Source organism: Bos javanicus, chromosome 9 (genome assembly GCF_032452875.1).
Source record: "Bos javanicus breed banteng chromosome 9, ARS-OSU_banteng_1.0, whole genome shotgun sequence".
Taxonomy (NCBI): Eukaryota; Metazoa; Chordata; class Mammalia; order Artiodactyla; family Bovidae; genus Bos; species Bos javanicus.
In genome coordinates this window covers 60,081,356-60,108,635 of record NC_083876.1, presented here as the reverse complement: position 1 = coordinate 60,108,635, position 27,280 = coordinate 60,081,356, and the positions used below count along the sequence as shown (strand labels likewise).

At 42.8% G+C, this 27,280-nt stretch overlaps 1 protein-coding gene and 1 long non-coding RNA gene across 7 annotated transcripts in view; one reads left to right on the top strand and one right to left on the bottom strand.

The window, feature by feature from the left end:
• BACH2 (BTB domain and CNC homolog 2) overlaps positions 1–27,280 on the bottom strand; it is a 398,641-nt gene that overhangs the window by 205,052 nt on the left and 166,309 nt on the right. The window contains exon 1 of one of the 6 annotated variants that reach the window (XM_061427807.1): positions 16,744–17,164. The exons of 4 other annotated variants lie outside the window; for them this stretch is intronic. The gene's annotated coding sequence lies outside the window, so the exon portion shown is untranslated. Of the gene's footprint in view, positions 1–126; positions 15,944–16,743; positions 17,165–27,280 lie in introns of those variants that run through there. One more of the 6 variants, XM_061427808.1, reaches the window with a different exon arrangement.
• Positions 17,482–27,280, top strand: part of LOC133253951 (uncharacterized) — a 29,719-nt gene continuing 19,920 nt past the window's right edge. The window contains exon 1 of the long non-coding RNA XR_009738513.1: positions 17,482–17,553. This is a non-coding gene — a long non-coding RNA (uncharacterized LOC133253951). The remainder of the gene's footprint in view (positions 17,554–27,280) is intronic.

Sequence of the window (27,280 nt, the reverse complement as noted above, 5' to 3'; positions counted from 1 at the left end):
AATACTAACTTGGACATTTCTAGATAATCATGAAGCCTCAGTTAAAACCTCCCAGATATGTGTGAAAACATATATAACTTGCCTGTTACTGAGACAATATGTCGGTTAAAATTGGGAGTGGCTTACCTTGCTTTATATTATTTGTCACAGTCTGTCTATGACTTGATACATGGGTCCTGCTCAGGTCTCAGGAACATTAAGAACCCAGAAAAGCCAGCACAGCACTAGATCCCAATGTAATAAAAAGACACAGGGTGAAGAGTCAGAAGACCTTGCTCGAAGCACAAGTCGATCTTTTGCTAACTGGGTGACCTGTGTCATTCATTCATTCATTCATTCACCCACCTACTCCAGATACTGCTGATACCAATGGGCAAAACAGATATGCCCCTTGGAGAGAGCTCACTCAATAAGGCTTACTAAACACCCTAAAAATAGGGAGGACCATGACGATGGTGAAGAATTTAAATCAGGCATCACAATGGAAAATTCATGATGATTACCATCTTCATGGAACAGACAGCCTTTAGTTCTGTTTTTTTGTTTGTTTGTTTGTTTTTTGGTCCACAAAACAGGAACAGAAATACTGCTTTCTCTACCTCAGGAAGCATCAAGCTCTCTGAGCACTTATTAGGTTGTACACATCTGAAATTAAAAGAAAAACACTACCTTATCAGAATAAACCATTTGGCAAACTAATTCTCTTTAAGTTCAAGGTTCTCAGAACAAAGCTTGCCTATTTCACAATATCTCACTGATATATTTACTGGCCCTTCAAAAGAAGCCAAATATTTGCGTAACTATAAACCTTCTTCAAATATCTTGAGTCTTGGTATGGATCTTAATATTCCTAAGTGGGTCCCTGTGTTTGGCAGAGAACTCTTCAAACCATTTTAAGACTGCTTGCTTTTTGAATAGGTTTTAACTTATGAGTTTCTTGGAGTAAGTCAGAATAGATCCAGTAGAAAGTCTCTTGACAGATGGTCCTTAATTGACCGGATGAATAAATTGGCCTTCTCCATCTTCTCTGTAAAATACACTGACTGACATGGTGGTCAAACGAAGGCTGGAGGTTGCCTTCTGGCATTCTAGAGCACTCAGTTCCTTCCTGGGAACTTTATGCTTAAACTGCTAAAGCCACTGTTCTTGTACTGTATAATAATTATGCAATATATATGTATAGGAATATTACATATATGTAATTTGGGGGCTTCTCTGGTGGCTCAGCAATAGAAAATCTGCCAGCCAATGCAGGAGACTAGCATTCGATCCCTGGGTCTAGAAGATCTCCTGAAGGAGGAAATGGCAACACACTCCAGCATTCTTGCCTGGGAAATCTCATGGACAGAAGAGCCTGGTGGGCTATATATAGTCCACAGGGGTCGCAAAACAGTTGGACGCAACTTAGTGACTGAAACAGCAACAATATATACGTTTAAAAATCATGTTGGCTAATGAAAGATGAGTGTGAAAATTCAAAGCTATTTTTCCAAAAGTTTAGTGAAATCAAATGAAAGAAGCAAGTTGCTGAAAGAAATTTGCTATTGAATTATATATATATAATATAACTGGAAGACTGGAGAAATAAAAATTTACAATGATTTTGCACTCAGACTGTGTGGCAAGTGTCTAAAAATTCTTCCACCTTAGTACTTCCCTGGTGGCACAGTGGATAAGAATCTGCCTGCCAATGCAGAGGACACAAGTTTGATTCCTGGTCTGGGAAGATTCCACATGCCATGCAGCAACTAAGCCCGCACAGCACAACCACTGAGCCTGAGTTCTAGAGCCCGCAAGCTGCAGCTACTGAGGCCCATGTGCCCAGGGCCTGTGCGCTGCAACAAGAGAAATCACGACAACGAGAAGTCTACACACGGCAAGGAAGACCCAGCGAAGCCAAAAATAATTTTTTTTTAAAGTTCTTCCACTTTAAAGAGACTAAACATGAAAATCTTGTGCTTACATATGTGGAAGGCGACACAGAATTCCAATCAGTGGACACAAACTCCGAGAAAAGGCCTTGGGCTTACATCAGATTGGCAAATAACTGTTCACGTGCATCTTTAAGTTAAACACATTATTTAAGTCATGCAGTATCTTTTTCTTTCTTCTTTTTAGTGATTCACCCAGATTTTCAACTAATAAGAAAACACGTGATCCCAATCAGGTTAGGATGATAACTGTACAAACAGTCCCAGGAATCTCAAGGAATATGGAGTTTCTTCTTTTTGCTCTTTCTGATTTCTTTTTTATTGTCTAACATTTTATCAATGGTAATTCTTTGCTTATTTAATTAAAAACACTCTCTTTCATGTAAAACATGTATATATGTGAATTTCAGGTATCCTGAAGAAAAGAGAAAAGAAGGTCAAATAAATTCACTCATGTGTTATTTATTTAGCTAGTAATTTTAATTCTGGCTTTTGCATCTCTGTTTCTGGCATGAGGACACCTACTTATTTGTAAAATTGGTTTCACTGGGGTTCAATGAACATGAACCTCCCAGTAACAGAGCTGGATCTTTCATATGTAAAGGCTGATTCTGGGGCAGCAGAACCCTCCCATGTGTGCATAAGGTTTCCTTTTACTAATCTGCTTCTCCTCCTGTATATTTTGGGAAATGACACAAGTCCACATCTCTGTCTGGGTCTTAAAGGGACTGTGACTCAAAGCACTTCACTGGGGATGCCCAGGGGCTGTGCATGACCGGACACTGGCAAAGCAGTTTTGAGAAACCTCCTCCTCAACTGAGAAATCCACTGTGAGAAACCTGTAGCTTGTACTGAACAAAAAAATTAAGTCAGTGAAACATCAGAAAGGCAAGTCTGTGTCAGTCTCAGTATCAAACACAGGTCACCCTTCTTTACCAGAATAATAACAACAACCAAAAAGAGGTTTACAGGAAAGGACCACTTGAAAGCAGTAAGATGGGTGTACGGTTAGTCTCATTTTAGCCTTTGCTTTTACCTTTCTCTCTGTGAGTGGGGGTGGGGAAAACTGGCCCAGTTCAAAGTCCAGGTCAACAGCCAACAGACTTATGGTTATTCCTCAGTAAACATATCTTTGACTTCCACATCCCTGGATTAATGCTGGATGGCATTTCCACCACAGTGCAGGCAAGCAGTGTGGATATGCTCAGAGACTGTTGGGTGCACCTGGCTTTCCCAGGCCCTTTGACGGCTGGGAGATTCCTGGACAAGAAAAGGACCCACCAGGACATGGCCCTGAGCTCTCTAGGCAGCTGAATCGCTAGTGTAGACACTGCCAATGGTAACCGTTCAGTTTTTTTCATGGAAGAACTTCCTACAGCTCTACCTGTAAAAGGGAAGTTCAACCTCAGAGAAAAACAAAATGGTAAATCCTGAATCTTCTGCTTAATTTCAAAACTGTTGTTGAACCACTTAAAAGATGTCATGGGTGGAACTGTGGCCCCTGCAAGAAGAGAGGCTTATGTCCTAACTCCTGGAACTGTTCACATGAATGTGACCTTCTTTGGAAAAAGGGACTTTGCAGATACAATTAAGTTGAGGATCTCAAGCCAAAATCCTCCCAGATTAATCAGGCGAGCCCTAAATCCAAGACAAGTGTCCTTACAAGACACAAGAGAAGACACAGAGGAGAAGGCCACGTGAAGATGGAGGCCAAGGTTGGAGGCATGCAGTCACTTGCCTTGCAGCCTCCAGAGCCTCCCCAGCAGCTGGACAAGGAAAGGAAGGAATCTCCTCTGAGGCCTTGATTTCAGACTTCCAACCTTCACAACTGTGAGAGAACACAGTTCTGTTGAGTGAAGCAACCCAGTTTGTGATAGTTTGTTATAGGAAAGTAATATGTTGGGCTTCCCAGGTGGCGCCAGTGGTAAAGAATCCTCCTGCTGATGGAGGAAAGTAATATATTAACAGAAGGCTGGTAGGAAAGCCTATCAGGAGACTGGTGGGAAAATGTCAAGCAACAGCTCCTGGAAAATAGAGAAGTCTACGTGTCAATATCAAAAGCATGATTCTGAAGACTGAAGTGAGCAGGACAGAGGGTGGAAACCTCTTCTAAATGCATGCCTGAGCCCCAAATCTGATGTTTAAGAATCTGATGCCTGGATCAGTGGCCAAATATGGTCTGTGTCAGAATCACCTGGCAAACTTTTAAAAATGCTGATTTCTCCACTTGAAGATGGTTGAATCTGAATTTCTGGGGTCAGATTTGAGATACCGTGTTTTTGAAAAGTCTTCCATGTGATTCTGATAACCTAGCTTTTGTAAGAATAACTGGCCTAGATGCTCTGCCCCTCCCTTAAATGTTTGAGAGGTAAATTTGAAGCCAACTTTTAAAAAATAGACATGTTTTTAATGTTGCTGTTGTTCAGTCGCTAAGTCATGTCTGACTCTTTGTGACCCCATGAACTGCAGCACACCAGGCTTCCCTGTCCTTCACCATCTCCCAGAGTTTGCTCAAACTCATGTCCACTGAGTCAGTGATGCCATCCAACCATCTCATCCTTTGTCGCCCCCTTCTCCTCCTGCCCTCAATCTTACCCAGTATCAGGTCTTTTCCAATGAGTTGGCTCTTCGCATCAAGTAGCCAAAGTATTGGAGCCTCAGCTTCAGCATTAGTCCTTTCAATAAATATTCAGGGTTAATTTCCTTTAGGATTGACTGGTTGATCTCCTTGCCATCCAAAAGACTCTCAAGAGTCTTCTGCAGCACCATAGTTTGAAAGCATCAACTCTTCAGTACTCAGCCTTCTTTATGGTCCAACTCTCACATCCATACATGACACTGGAAAGATCATCAGTTCAGTTGCTCAGTCATGTCCAAGTCTTTGCGACACCATGAACTGCAGCTCACCGGGCTTCCCTATCCATCATCAATTCCCAGAGTTTGCTCAAACTCATGTCCATCGAGTTGGTGATGCCGTCCAATCATAGCTTTGACTATACAGATCTTTGCTGACGAACTGATATTTCTGTTTTTTAATACACTGTCCAGGCTTGCCATAGCTTTTCTTCCAAGGAGCAAGCATCTTTTAATGTTTTTAATAAGCCAGTTTTTAAGAATCCATTCTATTGTGTATGGAAAGCTGATAGAGATGCATTATAAAGCATTAAACAATACAGTAAAGCACAAAGATGAAAGTAAAAATCACCCAGATTCACTATCTTCCACACATTTATCCCCAGCATTTACTGGCACACAGATGTATGTGTACAGTTTAATGTCACGACTCCAAGTGTGGTCCACAGGCCAGCAGCAAAGAGTGGGGGAACTGTACGTTTTGACAGTGGCTCAGAATCTCAGTTCCCAGCCCAATCTTTCTCAATTGGAACCTGCATTTGTGTATAAGTATTTGAGAAGTGCTGATTTCACATAACTGACAACATACTATGTCAAAGAATATACTTGTTCTTTAACTTGCTTTCTTCACACATCAACATGTTATAAACATCTGTCCTCAATGATCATATAACACAGCTAAATGATCTTTGTTAATGGATATGTGATATTCCTTTATGTACCAGAATTTATTTAATCTGTCCCATTTTTATGATTTCTATTTTCACATTTTTTTTCATACAACTGCAAACACTCTTGATACAGGAATCCTTGAGAATACAGCTTTCTGTCTTGCCAATATTATTTTTGGGCAAATCCCGAGAAGTATGTTTGATAAATCAAATGAAGGGCACACTTACTGTTTGGATATATAATGCCGGATGCCTTCACCAAATACTGCCCCAGTGCACAGAGTGTATACACCAGCCACACAGGGGTTATCACAATAATTTTAATCTCTGCTTAAATTAATCATGATACTTAAACATGACAGTTCACTGATATCTTCCTGCATTTTTCTAAAAATGATAAAAAATGGAATATCTTTTCATACAGTTATTGGCCATCTGTATCACTCTCTTTGTGAACTGTCCAGAGTAGTTTTGGTTGTTTAAAATAGCAGTTAGAGAAGAATCTGCAGAATTATAGAGTTTTGAAATACTCTCTAATCACAATGAAAAGACAAGAAGAAGAAAAAGAAGGAAGGGAGCAGAGAACATGCCATAAAAAGGATAATCAAAAGATTAGTTTGTGTGTTTATTTATAGACACTGGTTACAGCAATCCAGTGATTAGGCAAATTAATGCAGCTGTGTACGATCACAGTTCTGGGATCAGCCCCCACATCCTTTTCAAACGACGCCACCTGTCACTTAAGTATTTTGCATTTGCCTTTTATGTTACATACATTTCATGATGATTCCCATTTAAAAGGCATCATTAGTTAACCCTTTGGAGTCTGGCATGATATGGTTTCCCTACTAGTATCTCTCTTAGAGTCAGGAACAATGAGCAAACCTCCCCCTGGGCAGGCAGGAGAAACAGCGTTTGCCTCTGAAAAAGAACACTCCTCTCCAAATGGTCACTTTTTAGGAAAGAGAACAGCTGTACCCACATCACTGGGTGTAAAACTATTCCCAGCTTGGCACCAGCTGAAGAAAATGGGGGTCAGAGGTGGTGGATGGGCTGGACACAAGCAGGGCATACAGATAGGGCTTCATTCCATAGGACATGTGCTGCCCTCATGTTCCCTGCCTGCTCTGTCACAGAGGCATCCTCCACAGCCTCACACCTTGTACACAGACCCTCTAGCCCTAACAAATGGCAGGGGTCTTCTCACAGGGCCCCTGGAAATCTCCTTCAATCTGCAGATGATGCCAAATGAGGGTCAGACATCATGCACTGGCTGGAAGCGAGCTGAACATGCAGACCAGGCCTTGTCCTGCAGATTTTCAACTCAGTACACCAAGGCCGCACTCCAATCTGAGATGAAAACCCAACTCCCCCTCCATTGCCATCCTCTGCTGGCCACAGCTCTGCTTATAGACTGAACGGTGACAAACCAGCCACCTTCATTTACTGAGCATTTTTCATCAACAGTAACAGCAGTGTGCCAGGCACTGGGGAGGGGGTTGGCGAGGAGAGAAAGTGTTCAGACCCCACTCTGCGGGATGTGAACAGCCTGACGGAGGTCTTAGTCACCACATTTCAGGAAGTGAAAGCGAGAGGGTCCCACTATAGAGCCTGAATAAAGGAATTTTCAGATAAAAAGCTAAGCCTGACCTTCTACAGCAGGTCCTGTGTAAACATATGAAGCATACAAGCCTTCAGAACTATGCAGCCTAAAATAGATTTCAATAGCCACTAGAATGGGAGTGTTGTGCACAATAGATTCTTCCAGGTTTTAAAGGGACAGGGAACTCTGGAACACAGCTCCAAAATGTGGGTCAGAGCAAGGAAGCTCACTGTTGTAACTGGAAGATACTCCTCACACTCCTGTCAGAGTGCAGCAGGGAGGGGGCCCAGGGGCTGCCCGATGCAGACTGGAATATTTGGACAAGGGATGCAAAGAGCAGAAAAAACGAAGGCCTTTAAACAAAGAGAAAAAGAGTATAGTGAACATTTCATACGTATAAGTATATATACATATATACGTGTGTGTGCATGCGTGTGTCTAGGCTTCCCTATGGCTTAGAGGTAAAGAATCTGCCTGCAATTCAGGAAATGTAGATGTTTGTTGGATCCTTGGATCGGGAAGATCCCCTGGAGGAGGAAATGGCAACCTGCTCCAGTATTCTTGCCTGGAGAATCCCATGGACAGAGAAGCCTAGTGGGCTATAGTCTAAAGGGTCACAGAGTCTGACACGACTGAGCAACTGAGCATGCATGTGTGTGTGCGTGTGTAAACAATGATCTAAGTGAAGGGAGTGGCTATTCTATCTCTGTGAATAAGGTTCAAAAAGAATATTTAACTTCACAGTAATACAGTGTAAAAACTGTGAAAGATCTCTGTCAATCAGTGTTGGGCACATGTATTGTTGAGTCTTTTTGTCCTGCTTTTAAACGGTGATACCTTCTTGAATAATTTAAGAGCGAAAGTGATGTGGACCATTCAGTCTAGAACCAGTTCTAAAACAGTAAGAGGTGGCCAGATGCCTGCTTTAGGAGAAACAGTGGGTTTGCCTTTGAAAAGGAACACCTCTCTCCCAATGTTCACTCTTGAGGAAAGAGAAGAGTTGTATGCACTTCCCTGGGTGCAGAACAGGTTCCTGGCTCAGAAACAGCTAAAAAAAATGGGGGTCAGATGTCGTGCACTGGCTGGACGTGATCAGAACATGCCGATCAGGCCTCGTCCTGTGGATTCTCGACTCAATACAACCAAGACCGTCCTCCAGTCTGAGGATCTGACAACCCAGTGGTCAAAAAAGACAGAATCACAACATGAGCGTGGAGGCCAATTTTTGCTCCTCCAACCCCAGTCAACCTGACTGGCCGGGGAAGAGGCGTCCTCTATTCTCTTCCCCGCTTACAGGGTGGGGGTGGGGACGGGGACAGCGAGTTGCTGACAACAACTCCCGCACAAAGAGTTGTTCACACCGCAAAAGTGTTTACTGCTCACAAGTGCCGCTCAAAATTAATTCACAGCGGCAAGACTGAGAAGAAAGCTTTGACAGACTGTCTTATGTGTTGACACAGTTATAAGTTGTTAGATAAAAAAAGCAACACACTTTCCCTCTTTTCCAGCCCATACAACATCCAAAGTTGCTTCCAAGAGAAAACAGGAGCTGTGTCTGAGAGGCTGAATGCCACCCTGCAGGTGAGGACGGCCCGTTCTGGGGGTGATGGCTTGGGGTGCGAGAGGAAGGTGGGCCCTGGTTTTGAGGGGATGCGGGGGTGCTGAGCCTCTCACGCAGCCTCAGTGACAACTGGTCACAGTGGTGGTTCTCCCTTCCAGAGCCCCTCCCTGTAGCGCCAGCCTTGGTGCCAGGGTACCTCCTCAGGTTTCACAAGGCACAAATAATTGATTCACCATGCTGTGTTACATTCAGGTGTACACAAAGTGATTCAGTTACACACACACACATGCATATATATCTTTTCTTATTCAGATTCTTTCCATTATAGGTTATGGCAAAATACTGAATGCAGTTCCCTGGGCTATACAGTAGGTCCTTGTTGGTTCTCCAATTTCTATACAGTAGAGTGTATATGTTACTCACAAAGTCCTAATTTCTCCATACTCCTCCTTCCCCTTTAGGGAATTTCAGTGGCATAGTGGTAAAGAACCTGCCTGCAATGCAGGAGAGCCAGGTTTCCTTCCCCTTTGGTAACCATAAGATTAAAACAACACTCTGTTACTTATTAGGACTTCAGGGAGGCTGGGGAGATACCATTCGCTGGCTCACAGATGATTTACATTAAAGTCAGAAAGAATGCAGTGTGATTCAATGATCTTCAGCCACTTGAGATAATTAGAGTGAAAAAAGAAGCCAGGTGGGACAGCAAATATTTGGCCTTCTCTCCTGATGTTTTACAGACTCTGGCTGGCTCAGCGCTGTGCTGTGTGGTCAAGATGTTGTGTTTGAAGGGTTTTTTTTGGTTGGGCAGAGTGCCGATCAGGCCTCTGTGTGAGGAGTCAGGTGCCTTGGAAAATGAAGACTACTACAATTGGTCCTCTGGATCTTCAGGTTCGCCACCCAGAATCAACCAAACACACATTGAACATATTTGGGGAAAAAATTCCAGAAAGTTCCACAAAGCACAAAACTTAAATTTGCTATGTGCTGGCAGCTATTTGCATAGCATTGACACTGTATTGGATACTATAAGTAGTCTAGAGATTATTTAAAATATACAGGAGAATGTACATAGGTTAGATGCAGATAATATGCCATTTTCTATAAGGGACTCGAGCATCTGTGAATTTTGGTAACTGAGGGAATCCTGGAACCAAGCCCCCATGGATACTGGGGGACAATGGTAACTGTGCTTCCTGGGATCACAAATTGCTTTTTATGTCAAAACTAAGCAAGGCAAGAGCTGTCTTTAGGTAGGCTACATTTATGTATTAATATCTGTTGAAAATAAAGTTTGTATGGAGCTGACCCAAAGGAAAACTGTGAATGGGGAGTATTCTCTGATTCCCCAGGGATGTTTTTCACACAAGCCCCCCACCCCCATCTTTACTGCCCCAGCCACAGTCCAGAGGTCCCCAGAGAGCTCCTCCAATTTTGTTACTCACCCCCTCCTTGGCCCATCCTTTTCCCTCCCTCTCATTCTTCATCATCATGAAACTCCCCTTAGGTTTGGTATCAGGAAGAAGGCAGAGGAAAGAGTCATTTTAGTAAAGAAATGACTGGTGGGATAAAGTAGTCATCCCCCTAAGTCTTGGGGGTTTCTTAGACTATACCTTGAGTTGGTGGTATTCCTGTTGGAAGATGAGATGCACATAGAAGTCTTAAAACACAGAGGAGAGAAGGGTTCTCAGAGTGCCTGGAAATCTAGGATAAAGTGGTCTGTTTAACCTGAATAGTCCAGCCCAGTATGCTATGCTAAGTCACTTTAGTCGTGTCCGACTCTGTGTGACCCCATAGATGGTAGCCTACCAGGCTCCCCCATCCCTGGGATTCTCCAGGCAAGAACACTGGAGTGGGTTGCCATTTCCTTCTCCAATGCATGGAAGTGAAAAGTGAAAGTGAAGTCGCTCAGTCGTGTCCGACTCCTAGCGACCCCGTGGACTGCAGCCCACCAGGCTCCTCCGTCCATGGGACCCTCCAGGCAAGAGTACTGGAGTGGGGTGCCACTGCCCTCTCCGTTCAAGTGTTTAAATCTGTAGCCATCAAGAGGCTGGCTTGATGGTGAAAGTCACGCATTAGAAGAACTGGTCCTACCAATGATGGTGATGCTGACCCAGCACTAACACCACCAAAGCATTTCGTCTCTGCTGGGCATTGTGCTGTGTGCTTTTATGTATGTAGACTCATCCAATGAGGGCACATCTAGTTTTATTATACTTTGCTTTATTATACTTGGCAGATATTGTCTTTTTTTTACAAATATGATGTTGGTGGCAACCCCGTGTTGTCAGATGATGGCTGGCATTTTTCAGAAGCAAAGTAGTTTTTAATTAAGGTGTGTTCAAAGTTTTATTAGACACAATGCTATTGCACATTTAACAGGCTACAGTATAGTGTGAACATAACTTATATGTACTGGGAAAAAAAAAAAACAACTGTGTGACTTCCTTTATTGCACTATTCCCTTTGTTGCAGTGGTCTGGAACCAAAGCCATAATATCTCTGAGGTCCACCTCCAAAACCTTGAGAGCCTGTGGTTCTGTTATTCTCATTTCCCAAGGTGGATACTGAGGCTCCAAGAGATTAGGTAACTTGCTTAAAGCTACAACAGCTAATAAAAAGTGACAGGATTGGAACTGAGAACAACTGAGTCTGGAACCAGTATCCTTCCATCATCTTCAGTGGTTTCACCCCAGTATGCTGCTGCTGCTGCTAAGTTGCTTCAGTCGTGTCCGACTCTGTGCAACCCCATAGACGGCAGCCCACCAGGCTCCCCGTCCCTAGGATTCTCCAGGCAAGAACACTGGAGTGGGTTGCCATTTCCTTCTCCAATGCATGAAAGTGAAAAGTGAAAGTGAAGTTGCTCAGTCATGTCTGACTCTTTGTGACCCCATGGACTGCAGCCCACCAGGCTCCTCCATCCATGGGATTTTCCAGGCAAGAGTACTGGAGTGGGGTGCCATTGCCTTCTCCGTCACCCCAGTGTAAACCAGTGTAAATTGTGAACAACCAGCTCCAGTCAGCACCCTGATTTACCATGATCGAACACCCAGAAGCCATATCCTGGATACAAAAGCTCTTCTCATGTGAATGGGGAGGAGTAAGGACATAGAATTTGAATGCAGACAGGTCTGGTTAGGATCCTGACCCCCACCTGGTTAGTTCTTTGACCTGAAGTTAATCTCTGAACTTCCATTTTCTCATCTGTAGAGTTCATCTGATACTTCCTGGTTCACAGAGTTGTTTGTGAGTATTCAATAAGGAACATAAAAAATGTTTTCAGACACACAGGTTGCTTAGATGTTATTATTACTGCAGTCTTTCGGTGGGAAAGACTGGTGGTAACCCACTCCGGTATTCTTGCCTGGATAATCCCATGGACGGAGAAGCCTGGTAGGCTACAGTCCAGGGGGTCGCAAAGAGTCAGACACGACTGAGCAACTTCACTTTCACTTTTACCACTGCTTCCGGACTTCCCCAGGACTCAGTGGTAAAGAATCTGCCTGCAACACAGGAGATGCAGAAGATTCTAGATCGATCCCTGAGGCAGGAAGATCCCCTGGAGGAGAGCATGACAACCCACTCCAGTATTCTTGCCTGCAGAATCCCACGGACAGAGGAGTCTGGCGGGCTATAGCCCATAGAGTCACAAAGAGTCAAACATGACTGAAGCAACTGAGCACGCGTGCACGCAGAAAACTAACCTTCACATAGGTACCAACTAGCCCACCCTGGGAAAATCCAAGAGAAGATTCTCAGAATGACCACTGGGGAGAAGAGAGAAGCAACCAGCTGATTATACTGGCATTTACCAGTAATGACTTCCCTGGTGGCTCAGACAGTAAAGCGCCTGCCTATGGTGCGGGAGACCCAGGTTCAATCCCTGGGTCAGGAAGATCCTCTAGAGAAGGAAATGGCAACCCACTCTAGTACTCTTGCCTCGAAAATCGCATGGATGGAGGAACGTAGAAGGCTACAGTCCATCGGGTCACGAAGAGTCGGACATGACTGAGCGACTTCACTTTCTTTCTTTACCAGTAATAAGGAAGTTTGACCCCAAAAGCCAACACGTGAAGATGGATTCTGTGATACGTGGATGACGGACATGAATGTTCAGTGAATTCAGAGGAGGTGATCCTTTCCACACTCACAGGCTGCCTGGAGACCTTCGTGTCAGCTGCTGAACTAGATGAGTTTATGAGGCATCATTTTCTTATTGGTGATGACACTTATGCCTGGTACACTGCAGACTGGATCCAAAAAAGAGGGTCACCTTTGGGCAGTCAACTCCTCATTTTGTAACAATTCCAAAATGCAGTAGCTTCTCCCAAAGTAGTTGAAAAAGACACCGACCTGCTGAGACCCAGGGGCAGCCAACAGGATTCTAAACTTTCTGCTTCTAACGGCCTAAATTTCAGCAAACACTTCTGAACGGATAGGTGAGCTCCAGAAGCACAGTCCGCAGTGATTCATCGAACCCTTTATTATGGACAGTCTGCATCCTTTTCCTCCCCATGAACTCACCCTTCAAACCACCACATTTGTGGCCATTTGGGGAGGGATGAACTAATGTTTAAAGCATTATGTCACTGTAAACAAACAATCACATATAGGGTGACTCTGTGGAAAATACATCATTTCACTTTTGTGGTGCTGGTTCCACTACAAGAACAGGGAATCCAAATGATGAGGTCAGTGGGCTAGCTGCCACACTCAAGACAGTGCCAAGTCCACATGCACAGAGCAAGTTGCCTTCACTCACAACTGAGAAATGATGCTCATCACTGTAATGCCAGCCAGTGAAAGGGACGCCTTTCCTAAACTAAACGGAAACAGAGCTTCAGAGACTGCTTCTCCTTGGCATTACTTTCATGCCAGGATATCAGGAGGAATGTTACCCTTGTTGATGATGGACACGGCCACATCCAGGCCTAATGGCCACTAGGCACATTGCTGGCTACTAAAAAGTAAATGAAAACATGCTACTATGACTTAGCAGAAAGAATGGTTACGATAGAGTGGTAAGTGGTTAAGAGAGGAAGTTATCTCAATTCTAGACATCTCACCTGGTTGAAGAAGATAAACTATACTCCTCTCCAAATGGCTATGAGTTCCAGCTACAAACAATGGGTGAACAGGTATGTATATTGTAACGTGGGTCAACCTGACTTAGTCTTCATCTATTTTTCCCTAAGGTAGAATATTATTCTTCTAGTGGGGTCACAGCCCCTACAGGGTTTTTAGCAAATCTAATGGAAGCACCAGAACAAGACTGCCTTATAAATAACAGCCACACATCTCACTTTCCTATGCTTTCATTCATGCTTCTACCTCCCATGCTTTCAGGAATCCAGACTCAGAACCCTGGGTCTTCTCTGATTTCTCTCTCTTGTTCCATCCTGACTCCATCAATATTCACCAAATTCCCACTGACTACTCCCTTAATATGCGCCTTTCACTTCTACTTCTACTCCTACCATTACCATTTTTGTGCAGGGTCCTTCCCACTCCTCTGGTCTGTCCAGGCATGGCCACACCTTCACAAAAACTTCCTGATGGGTCTTGAGCCTCTGGCTTCTGCCCCCACAAGTTGTCTGGGCCACCACCTCCACGTTATCACAATGGCCTTTTCCAGGGGCAACTCAAAACTCAGTTTGTATCCGTGGCCCTCAACAATGTGGTAACCAAGCTGTCCCTCCAATACTGTTTTGCACTTTTGCTCTACATTAACCTTATTTGACTTTTCACTTTCATGCGCTGGAGAAGGAAATGGCAACCCACTGCAGTGTTCTTGCCTGGAGAATCCCAGGGATGGGGGAGCCTGGTGGGCTGCCGTCTATGGGGTTGCACAGAGTTGGACACAACTGAAGCGACTTAGCAGCAGCAACCTTATCCCCTGCTCACATTCAAGCCCATTTTAATCTGGCTGCCCACCAAGGTTCAGGTAAGGCATGCTTCCTCCAGGAAGGCAGCTCTGGCCTCTCTAGGAGGACGTGCAACCCTGATCAGTCACTTGGTGATAAGAGGTATTCCTCCTGGTGACCTCTTTTATAATGTTTACTGCTTTAATGCTATTCCAATGCAAATCCATTAATTTCTTCTCTCCTCAGCTGAATTTCTCATGGCTCCCAGAAGACTATGTTTTCTCTTTCTTTGTATCATCTCTGCCTACCCTTTCCCTTGTCCTCCTCCTCCTCCTCCATAATCCATGGAGCCACTTCAATAAATAAAGACTTCTTTTTATTTATGTCCTTAGGAGAACTCAGGAAGGGAATCTAAATGAAATGCAAAAGTAAACTCAGCAGAGACATCACCGGCTCCCTCAGGGTAGATGACACAATGGAATTCAGTGAACTCAGAATTCAGTACTTCTGCTGTCAGCAAATCTTCAACACTGCCAAACACCCTTACCAATGTTAAGTCTAGTAATAACTATGGACTTGAGTTATAATTCAGTATGCAAGGGAGGGAGAGGAGGAAATAAAAGAATTCCCCTACAGAAATGCATTTTTCCCTAAACATTTTAAACACATGCCTTCACCTTTAATCAGCTTTTATTTAGATATATATTGCATATTGGGGCTTCCCTGGTAGCTCAGTTGGTAAAGAATCCACCTGCAATATAGGAGACCCTGGTTCGATTCCTGAGTCAGGAAGATCCCCTGGAGAAGGCTTAGGCTACCCATTCCCATATTCTTGGGCTTTCTTAGTGGCTCAGATGGTCAAGAATCTGCCTGCAATGTGGGAGACCTGGGTTAATTCCCTGGATTGGGAAGATCCTCTGGAGGAGGACATGCAACCCACTCCAGTATTCTTGTCTGGAGAATCCCCATGGACAGAGGAGCCTGGCGGGCTACAGTCCACGGGGTCACAAAGAGTCGGACACGACTGAGCAACTAAGCATAGCAGAGCACGTTTCATATTGTACAATATTTTTTCTGATGATGCCCTTCATTGACCTGTTTGGGGATAGTATCAACCTGGGCATGGAAAGAAATGAGGGTAGTTCTTTTGTTACAAAACGATGGACAGGGAGGAGTCCTTCCTGGTGGATGGGTTTCAACGAGGCAGGTGTTAACCCAGAATGAATGGTGGAGCTGGGCTCACAGTCCAGGTCAGGGCTCTGAGGTAACATTTTGCTGGGAGAGCAATAATTATGAAGCAGGATAGGCAGTGCATGGAGAATAATCTGAGTGAAAACCATCTCCAGAATGCTGGCCTCCAAAGTGAAACTTTCTATGTTACAGAACCCAGATCTTCTTAATTGAAGGGAAGCGTTGGGGGTGGGGGTGGAGGAGCTTGTTAGATGAGTTTATGTCTAAACTGAAAGCTGTGTGCTCTGGCTGAATAGAAGTCTTGTGCAAAGAACTGGTATTTGCTTCGGTCAAGGCCTTTGAGGGAGTGAGAAAGAGCTGGGTCAGTTCCTCCCTATCAGCTTAGTTAGGAGGGCTAGCTGGAGATCTGGGGCCTTGGGTTTCTAGAAATGAATTATTGGGATATACGACAGATACAGACAAGGAGTAGATGGTATGCAATGTGGAATAAATAGGTCCTGAGACTGACACATGTACAATCACTTCAACAGCACCCTTACTTCTGAATCATTTGTCTCCTCCCGCAATGGGGTGATGCCCTTGGAATACCATCATCTCTCAGGCAGCATGCTGTGACCAGATTTTTGCAAAAATGAGACTGAAATTAAGGAATGAAAGCTATGGAGGCAGCCCTGCTTTTCTTCAATATAGTTTTCTTATTGCACAAACATTTTCTGTATTGTTGCTGTCATTGTCCTCCAATCCAACATAGCCAACCAAAACAGTACTTCTGCCTTGCTCATCATCAACACAGTGAAGCTCTGTTCTCTTCTCATTCCCTCTACCCACTCACCCATCTCTCTCTCACATCAGATCTTGAAAATCTGCACTACGAGTTCAGAAAATGACGCTGCTTCTGCACCCATGACCCCAGGCTACCATTTTTCTCCAAGTTTTACTGAATGTTTAATGTTGATCAGAATTCTGGTCACAAACAACCTTGAAATGTTACGATCAAGATTACTGAGAAGCCTTATCTTCTCTTGCTTCCCTGTCTTGCAATCCTCCTCCTGTTGATTCCCTCACTTACCAAACATTTATGTACTGACTTGGGTCTCATGGCCAGTGGGGCACTGATGATACAGAGTCTCCATGACAGGCTCCCACCAATTGCCTTGGACCTGTGGCCCCCTCCACTGGGGTTTCTTGTCTTGGCTACAGCCAGCTGATCATCCCTACTTTTCATCCTCGCTGCTGATTGCTTTTCAGTGCTCTGTCTCTTCTCTTTTCTCTCTCATCACTTCCCCTAAGCTTCCTGAATTTCTCTAAGACTAGTTACTCATCCAAAGATATCACCCAGAAAGAGGGCACCCCTTTCCTGTCTGTGATCAGCCAGTCTTGCAAACACAGTCCCAAGCTGTAACCCTCACATCATTCTGCTGTTGCTATTGCTTAGGCTGTATTTCTTCACCTCCAGAGGTACCTATCTTACTTTATTATGCTTTTTTTAACAACACTTTCAGGATCAGTTCTACTACAGACAAACAGGACTAGTAAAAGAGGCACTGTTACATGAACGTGGCCCTGGGAGAGGCACCTCGCTTTGGAGTTGGAGAGATCCAGTTTCAAATCCTGATAAACTGCAGTGCATACATGATCAGTCACTTCAGTTGTGTCCGGCTCTTTGTGACCCCATGGACTGCAGCCCACCAAACTCCTCTGTCTATGGAATTCTCCAGGCAAGAATATTGGAATGGGTTGCCATGCCCTCCTCCAGGGGATCTTCCTGACTCAGGAATTGAATTCACGTCTCCTGTGTCTCCTGCATTGCTGGCAGATTCTTTACTGCTGAGCCGCCAAAGAAGCCCAATCAACTGCAGTAGGAGATGAAAAGCCTTTGGTGAGTCATTTAACTCTCCGTGGCCTCCACTGCCATATCTGCAAAGTGGGTTTGGCAATTCTTAGCTCAAATGTTTGTTTTGATCAGGGTTCAATATATAAAAAGCCTTACACATAGAAGGCACCCTGAAAGTCAATGTTCCTTCACTGACGTACCCCTTTGCACCCCCCTATACAGGTGATACAGATGATGGCTATGGTAAATGGGAAAGAGAGGGGACATGGCTGGCAAAGTAAAGCTGATAGCAATGAACAGAATAACTGCAGATGGCACTTCATACTACCAGGACTGTTCTCTTATAAAAATCTAAAGATTAAGAAGGTTTTTAAAAAAATAACTAAATTACTTCCACAGAAGCAGCAAAAAGCAGAAGAAAGAGGTTGCCAGGACAAAGTGAGCAAAAAAATCATGTTGCAACATGAGCAACAAAATGAGTACTAAGTCATGTTATTTAAGCGTCCCACAAAGAAACAGGATATAAGGAAACAAGTGTGTGAGAAAGACTTGGCCTTATGCACAGAGCTGACACATATGCAAAAACCTAGACCAGATTCCCATTTTAAACAGGAACTTGCAGACTAACTGGACCCTTCCTGAAAGTGAGGCAGTTCTTGTGTACCAAGTCATCCTGTGACCCCAGCACCATGACACACACACAATGCCTGCTTGAGTGAAGCCACAAGGAGAGCAACATGCCACAGACACACAGAGGACCAGGCTGGTCTGACCTCCATGTGCCGATTCAAACCCAAGACACAATATCCTCTAAGGAATTTGCACACTAACATTTTATTAAACTCCTCCTCGGCTGCGAGGCAAGTGAAGTGAACCACACAGGGGTGGTGCACGCCTCACAAGGTAGACTAGCGCTCTCTCTCTCTGCAAATACCCGAGGAGAGAGTTCAGACGTTCCTGCTGGAGTGAAGAAAAGCACCTGTGTTTCAGCGAAACAGGATGGCTTTCCACCGTCTAAAGATGCCATCAATCTATCAGCTTAAAATTCAAAGGAACATATTCCAAGAAAATTGAAAATCAGGCTGGGGCCAGGAGAACAGAATCCACACCATTTCTTGACTCCTTCCCAGAAAGACAATGGGAACCAAACTGGACACTTGTCACTTTATCCTCCCCATTTTTCTTACTTGTCGAACTTTTGAAAAGATCTTCTACATAGTTCTCTCTCTGGACGAACAGATTTTTTAGTCCAGTTTACGGCTAAACACTACTCCATGAGGTCATTTTTTCTATGATTTGTTGGACATTTTTATGTGGCTTTTACTGAGAACAGCTGAAAGTGAATTATCTTGGAGAAGCCTCTGGGATTCTATAATTCTCCAGTGCTCTTTCCCATCAGGATGATATATTCCAAGACAATTCTCAACCAGGAAGGACCTGATGCCCAGACTTCTAATGAGCTTCGGCTGTTGTCTCACAGAGCCAGGTGGGGTGGGACAGTGGGAAGGACCAGGTGGTCGAGGCTTAAATCTACTCTTAAGTGATGGGGACAAAGGATCCCACCTTGCTGGGAGGAGATTATAAAACGTAAGAGGTGGGGGCTTCCCTGGTGGTCCAGTGGTTGAGACTTTGCCTTCCAAAGCAGAGGATGTCGGTTTGATCCCTGGTTGGGGCGCTAAGATCCTACATGCCTTACGGCCAAAAAACCAAAACACAGAACAGAAGCAATATTGTAACAAAGTCAATAAAGATTTTTAAAAATGGTCCATATTAAAAAAAAATCTTTAAAAAAAGTGTAAGAGGTGATGATGTCTTCTGAGATTCTCCGAGTCTGATAGTCTAGGATGTTACAACGTCTGCTCTAACTTTCCATATACAGATGCCATGAAGCTCAGGACACACATTCTCAGAACCAAAGGCTTGCTCTAGATTTAATCAGAGACAAGAGGGAGAAACACAGACATGAACTGAACAAAGTCAGTTTAAATGATCAGGGACACACAGACAAGGATAATAATGGGTAGAAAAAAAGGATCTGCTTAAGCCTTTCTTTGAAAAACCCTTGAAAAATCACGCCATCGCTTGGAGACTACATGCCAATACGAATAATTCAGGTGAATTCTTTAAGTGCACCAGAAGACACTTCCTAGGAGCTAGAATATACTAATTAATCAAAGAAAGCATGATTTCTCAGCTCACCCCTTCAGCTCCACCAACCCCTTGCCAATAAGTAATCACCCTCAACAGAGCTATCAGGAAGCGAAACACACACTGAAGTAGGACATAGTAGACACAGTGCCTGTAACCCACTTCAATGACGGTATTAATTCATGTACCACATGATCTAGAAATAAGAAAGCAAGGGTGGGAAGACTGGTGGGGTGAAGTTCATCCTGCTGACTTTGAGTAGGAGGTGCCAGGATAGGAGCAGGTTTGCATTTTTGAAAGAACACTCAGTAGGTTTCGTCAGCTTCCCCTGCACACACACTTAACAAGATGCACAAACAGGATATGCCTACTCGGCTTCCTTGTTTGCTTTTAAGGTGACTTCACTGAAAAAGAGGCATCAAAGGATGTTCTTGCTACGTCACCAGATTTTTAAAAGTCTTGTTTACAGTGCTACTGTACAACTGTGACTGAAATCTTGAATTTTCTCATCTTTGTTCCTTTCTCCATGCTTTCATATTTTTCTATCTTCTTTTGTTTATTCCTTGCCATGATTCTCATGATTCAGCTTTTTAAAAAAAAAAATGATTTTTTTTTAATGTGGACCATTTTTAAAGTCTTTACTGAACTTATTACAATATTGCTTCTGTTTTATGTTTTGTTTGTTTGTTGGCCATAAGTCATGTGGGATCTCAGCTCCCTGACCAGGGATGGAACCCTAATCCCCTGCATTGGGAGGCAAAGTCCTAAGTATTAGACCACCAGGGAAGTCCTGATTCAACTTTGTAATAGTAATGTTTTGTGTAAAATGTTGTGTGTCTTGAACTGTTGGGTGAAAGAGCTGGGTAAACCTAGAAAATACTCACAGATAATGTTAATAAGAAAAGTGAGGGTGGAGGTAGACAAATGCAGCCTACAGCTGGTTCCCAGTCAGAGTGGCAGGTCCCATGAAGTTGCAGGCTCACGACTTGGGGCTGTCAGTTTCAGCAAACTGCTTCCTCATAGTCCAGGAGGCTGACATCCCTCCTATTTTCTGATAGAGCTGTGCTCTGGTGAGTTCTGCATATGGACCACTCTCGCTTCTCTTCTTGGGGAAAAGAGGAGGAAGGGAGGGGGCATTCAACAAACCAACCAGACTCAAACAGCACATGTAAATGAACACAGGAAATATGATTATGTAAACCAGTGTTCTGAGGCTGTCCTTATTTGCCATATGAACAATACCCATTGTACTTCTACATGGTTGGGGGGTCCCTATATCTGTTAAGGAATCCCTTTTAGTTAATAAGATAAGAAAAAGAAAATTAATATAGGAAAGAGAATAGGAAGACAGATGGTCATAAAATTGATAAGATCCTTGTTTTAGATAGAATTATGCCAGACTCTCGGTAAAAGAGACCCTCCAAAATAGGGGTTTAAATAGCAGAGAAGTTTATTTTGCTTTCATAGAAAAGAAATCAGGGTCAGGAAGGACCATATGGAGGTTTTTCTTTCATCAGGAACCATGCTCTTTCCTTTCCATCAGTCCTTCCATGTGGTCCTCCTCCTCCTCTAAGTCCAAAATGGTGCTGGTATTCCAGCCATCACACTTATGCTCCAAGGAATAAGATGGAGAAAGGGGTGGAGAAGGGTGTGACCTATCTTTTTTAAGACTTCCTAGAACTTCTTACATATCATTGGACATAACCAAGCCACATGGTCAAGGAAGCTGGGGAACACAGCTTTTGGCCTGTAGCAATGTGGCTTTCAGGTAACTGGAGAAGGAAAAGGAAGCTCTTTGATGGCCAACTAGCAATCTCTCTCCGATATAATGAAGGCTTTGCAAGCTTCCTTATTTTCTGAGGCTGTATAATATAAAGATCAGCAGCATATGCAAATGGAAACAAAAAGAGCCCTATTATGGTAAAGTGCAATAATAGTATTCTTCTGAGTTTAAGAAAAGTCATATAGGTCCTCGATCTCATAGGACTCAGTGATGTTTTCTAATGATTTAATGTCATTCACAGGAAAGGGGTAATATATCACATGGTGTTGCAGAGACATCTCACTGAGCCCAGTGGTAGCAAATATTTTCAATCAATAGCTTTGGACAACAAAATTGACATGAAATCCTCTAACCTGTATTTAATACTAATCCAGTGGCCTGAGGTGTGAAGAAGGAAGGAGGGAGACAGAACAAACATTTTGGACAGCAAAAAAATGATTTCATAAAAGAGCTACTAAGAATTAATTAAGACATTGTCACAAGGGGACAATAATTAAATGGTTTCCTAAAATATAATTAAAGTATTACTGGTTGGTACAACCTAGCAATTGATATTAAATATCTTAAAATTTTGTAAGGCTCAAACCCAACAATTTCATTTCTAGAAATTTAGCTTCAGAAAAATAGCCATGGATATATTTAAGAGACCTATATATGTCGATATTCATCAAGATTATTTATTCCAGTAAATAAGTGGGAAAAAAAAACCCTTCCACATCTAACAAGAGGGGATTGGTTGAGAAATGCTGATCCAGCCATTCTAATGTAACCATTAGAAAGCAGGTGGTTAATAAGATTAAGTCATGGAAAACAGTCATAATTGAAGGAATCTTCTCGACCTAGGGATTGAACCTGGGTCTATTGCATTGCAGGCAGATTTTTTACTGTCTTGAGCCACCAGGAAAGCCCTACCATATAAAGCATAAAAGGGAATTACAAAACAAAATGTGTATTGTGATCCTATTTTTTGTTTAAAAATCAAAGAACATATATTACCACATATACCTAAATATAAGGTAGCCTCAAATAAAAGATCTTCCATTTTATCAATGAGAATACAAAAACAGTAAAGAAAAGTTTTGTTAACTCAAGTTTATAAACTTTTAGGAATGTGATAAAAATATAATATTTACTTCATATTTATATTACAAGTTGCATCCATATAGAATAATTGATTGGTTTGTAAAATTTTTTGAAATCATATTTTATGTAAAAGTGTTGTGCAAGTGTTATACACTCATCTTCAATGTCTTCATTATTGGTAGAATTCCTTTCTAATCATCTGATACTTCTCACTGTCAGTGATAGACTCTTTGACTTAGTAGGTGATGCTGTCTCTGAAAATTTGATCCTGAGTGAGAAATACACATTTGCATCCGATTAAGAAAACTGGTATTATTATTTGATCTGTATGTGATCTTCACTGCTCTTAAAAGTGCTCATTTAAAGACTTGTTCTTGATGGCATCCAACCCAGCCTGTGAAGTCACATTTTCAGGTAGGAGGTTCATGCTTTCATCACTTACTTTTAGAGCAATTCAACCACTTGACTTCTACAAAGACCTAAACCTTGCACTGATAGGGGTGATTTCAGGATAATAAGTCTTTGTCCAGACAGTACCCTGTTGCTCAAAATACAATTATTAAGAGAATGCTCATTGTATGAGAGACTTTGTAGGAACCTGAAGATAAGACAATACCCACTTTTAAGATGGATAATATCTGGCTAAACAAAACCCCCTTTTTGCCTTATATTAGATGTAGTTCATGTACATATACAGAAAAAAAAAACAGAATGACAATTTCTATAAACTCTTTAGTGGCTACTGCTGTGTAAGAAGATTATTCTGAGAGAGTTACACTTCCTTCTGTTTGCTTCTCTTTATTCTAAAGTTTCTTCAATGAACTAGAATGAATATCATCATCAGAGAAATAGTGTTAAGAACAAAAGGGAACAACTGACAAAGAATTAATCCCCAAAATATATAAGCAGCTCATACAGCTCAATACCAGAAAAATGAACAACCTAATCAAAAAGTGGGCAAAGGAACCAAACAGGCATTTCTCCAAAGAAGATATACAGATGACTAATAAACACATGAAAAGATGCTCAACATCATTCATCATTCAGTTCAGTTCAGTTCAGTCGCTCAGTCGTGTCAGACTCTTTTCGACCCCATGAATCGCAGCACGCCAGGCCTCCCTGTCCATCACAAACTCCCAGAGTTCACCCAGACTCACGTCCATCGAGTCAGTGATGCCATCCAGCCATCTCATCCTCTGTCATCCCCTTCTCCTCCTGCCCCCAATCCCTCCCAGCATCAGAGTCTTTTCCAAAGAGTCAACTCTTCGCATGAGGTGGCCAATGTACTGGAGTTTCAGCTTTAGCATCATTCCCTCCAAAGAAATCCCAGGGCTGATCTCCTTCAGAATGGACTGGTTGGATCTCCTTGCAGTCCAAGGGACTCTCAAGAGTCTTCTCCAACACCACAGTTCAAAAGTATCAATTCTTCAGCGCTAAGCCTTCTTCACAGTCCAACTCTCACATCCATACATGACTACTGGAAAAACCATAGCCTTGACTAGATGGACCTTTGTTGGCAAAGTAATGTCTCTGCTTTTCAATATGCTATCTAGGTTGGTCATAACTTTCCTTCCAAGGAGTAAGCGTCTTTTAATTTCATGGCTGCAGTTACCATCTGCAGTGATTTTGGAGTCCCAAAAAATAAAGTCTGACACTGTTTCCACTGTTTCCCCATCTATTTGCCATGAAGTGATGGGACCGGATGCCATGATCTTCATTTTCTGAATGTTGAGCTTTAGGCCAACTTTTTCACTCTCCACTTTCACTTTCATCAAGAGGCTTTTTAGTTCCTCTTCACTTTCTGCCATAAGGGTGGTGTCATCTGCTTATCTGAAGTTATTGCTATTTCTCCCAGCAATCTTGATTCCAGCTTGTGTTTCTTCCAGTCCAGTGTTTCTCATGATGTACTCTGCATATAAGTTAAATAAGCAGGGTGACAATATACAACCTTGATGTACTCCTTTTCCTATTTGGAACCAGTCTGTTGTTCCATGTCCAGTTCTAACTGTTGCTTCCTGACCTGCATACAGATTTCTCAAGAGGCAGATCAGGTGGTCTGTTATTCCCATCTCTTTCAGAATTTTCCACAGTTTCTTGTGATCCACACAGTCAAAGGCTTTGGCATAGTCAATAAAGCAGAAATAGATGTTTTTCTGGAACTCTCTTGCTTTTTCCATGATCCAGCAGATGTTGGCAATTTAATCTCTGGTTCCTCTGCCTTTTCTAAAACCAGCTTGAACATCAGGAAGTTCACAGTTCACGTATTGCTGAAGCCTGGCTTGGAGAATTTTGAGCATTACTTTACTAGCATGTGAGATGAGCGCAATTGTGCAGTAGTTTGAGCATTCTTTGGCATTGCCTTTCTTTGGGATTGGAATGAAAACTGACCTTTTCCAGTCCTGTGGCCATTGCTGAGTTTTCCAAATTTGCTGGCGTATTGAGTGCAGCACTTTCACAGCATCATCTTTCAGGATTTGAAATAGCTCAACTGGAATTCCATCACCTCCACTAGCTTTGTTCGTAGTGATGCTTTCTAAGGCCCACTTGACTTCACATTCCAGGATGTCTGGCTCTAGGTGAGTGATCACACCATCGTGATAATCTGGGTCGTGAAGATCTTTTTTGTACAGTTCTTCTGTGTATTCTTGCCATCTCTTCTTAATATCTCTGCTTCTGTTAGGTCCATACCATTTCTGTCCTTTATCGAGCCCATCTCTGCATGAAATGTTCCCTTGGTATCTCTAATTTTCTTGAAGAGATCTCTAGTCTTTCCCATTCTGTTGTTTTCCTCTATTTCTTTGCATTGATGGCTGAGGAAGGCTTTCTTATCTCTTCTTGCTAGTCTTTGGAACTCTGCATTCAGATGCTTATATCTTTCCTTTTCTCCTTTGCTTTTCGCTTCTCTTCTTTTCACAGCTATTTGTAAGGCCTCCCCAGATAGCCATTTTGCTTTGTTGCATTTCTTTTCCATGGGGATGGTCTTGATCCCTGTCTCCTGTACAATGTCATGAACCTCATTCCATAGTTCATCAGGCACTCTATCTATCAGACCTAGGCCCTTAAATCTATTTCTCACTTCTACTGTATAATCATAAGGGATTTGATTTAGGTCATACCTGAATGGTCTAGTGGTTTTCCCTACTTTCTTCAATTTAAGTCTGAATTTGGCAATAAGGAGTTCATGATCTGAGCCACAGTCAGCTCCTGGTCTTGTTTTTGTTGACTGTATAGAGTTTCTCCATTTTTGGCTGCAAAGAACATAATCAATCTGATTTCGGTGTTGACCATCTGGTGATGTCAATGTGTAGAGTCTTCTTTTGTGTTGTTGGAAGAGGGTGTTTGCTATGACCAGTGCATTTTCTTGGCAAAACTCTATTAGTCTTTGCCCTGCTTCATTCTGTATTCCAAGGCCAAATTTGTCTGTTACTCCAGGTGTTTCTTGACTTCCTACTTTTGCATTCCAGTCACTCATCATTAGAGAAATGCAACTAAAAACCACAATGAGGTATCATCTCACACTGGTCAGAATGGCCATCATCAAAAAGTCTACAAACAATAAATGCTGGAGAGGATGTGGAAAAAGGGAGGCCTCTTACACTGTCGGTGGGAATGCAAACTGTTATAACCACTACGGAGAACAGTGTGGCAATTCCTTAAAAAACTGGGAATAGAACTGCCATCAGTTCAGTTCAGTTCAGTCGCTCAGTCGTGTCTGACTCTTTGTGACCCCATGAATCGCAGCACGCCAGGCCTCCCTGTCCATCACCAACTCCCAGAGTTTACCCAAACTCATGTCCATTGAGTCGGTGATGCCATTCAGCCATCTCATCCTCTGTTGTCCTCTTCTCCTCCTCCCAGCATCAGGGTCTTTTCCAATGAGTCAACTCTCCGCATGAGGTAGCCAAAGTATTGGAGTTTCAGCTTCAGCATCAGTCCTTCCAATGAACACCCAGGACTGATTTCCTTTAGGATGGACTGGTTGGATCTCCTTGCAGTCCAAGGGACTCTCAAGAGTCTTCTCCAACACCACAGTTCAAAAGCATCATACGACCTAGCAATTCCACTGCTGGGCATACACACCAAGGAAACCAGAATTGAAAGAGACACATGTACCCCAATGTTCACTGCAGCACTGTTTATAACAGCTAGGACATGGAAGCAACTTAGATGTCCATTGGCAGACAAATTGATAAGGAAGTTGTGGTACATTTACACAATGGAATGTTACTCAGCTATAAAAAGGAATGCCATTTGACTCAGTTCTAATGAGGTGGGTGAAACTGGAGCCTATTATACAGAGTGAAGTAAGTCAGAAGGAGAAACACAAATACTGTATACTAACACATAAATATGGAATTTAGAAAGATGGTAACAAGGAAAAGATGGTAACATATTTTGCTATGCAAGGTAGCAAAAGAGACAGATATAAAGAACGGACATTTGGACTCTGTGGAAGAAGGTGAGGGTGGGATGATTTGAGAGAATAACATTGAAATATGTATATTACCATATGTAAAACAGATGACCCATGCAAATTCAATGCATGAAGCAGGGCATTCAAAGTCGTTGCTCTGGGACAAGCCAGTGGGATGGGGGTGGGTGGGAGGTGGGGTTCAGGATGGGGGGACACATATCCACCCATGGCTGATTCATGTTGATGTATGGCAAAAACTATCACAATATTATAAGTAATTATCCTCCAATTAAAATTAATTAGTTTTTTTAAAAAGAAAAAAAAAAGAATAAAAAGGAACAAGT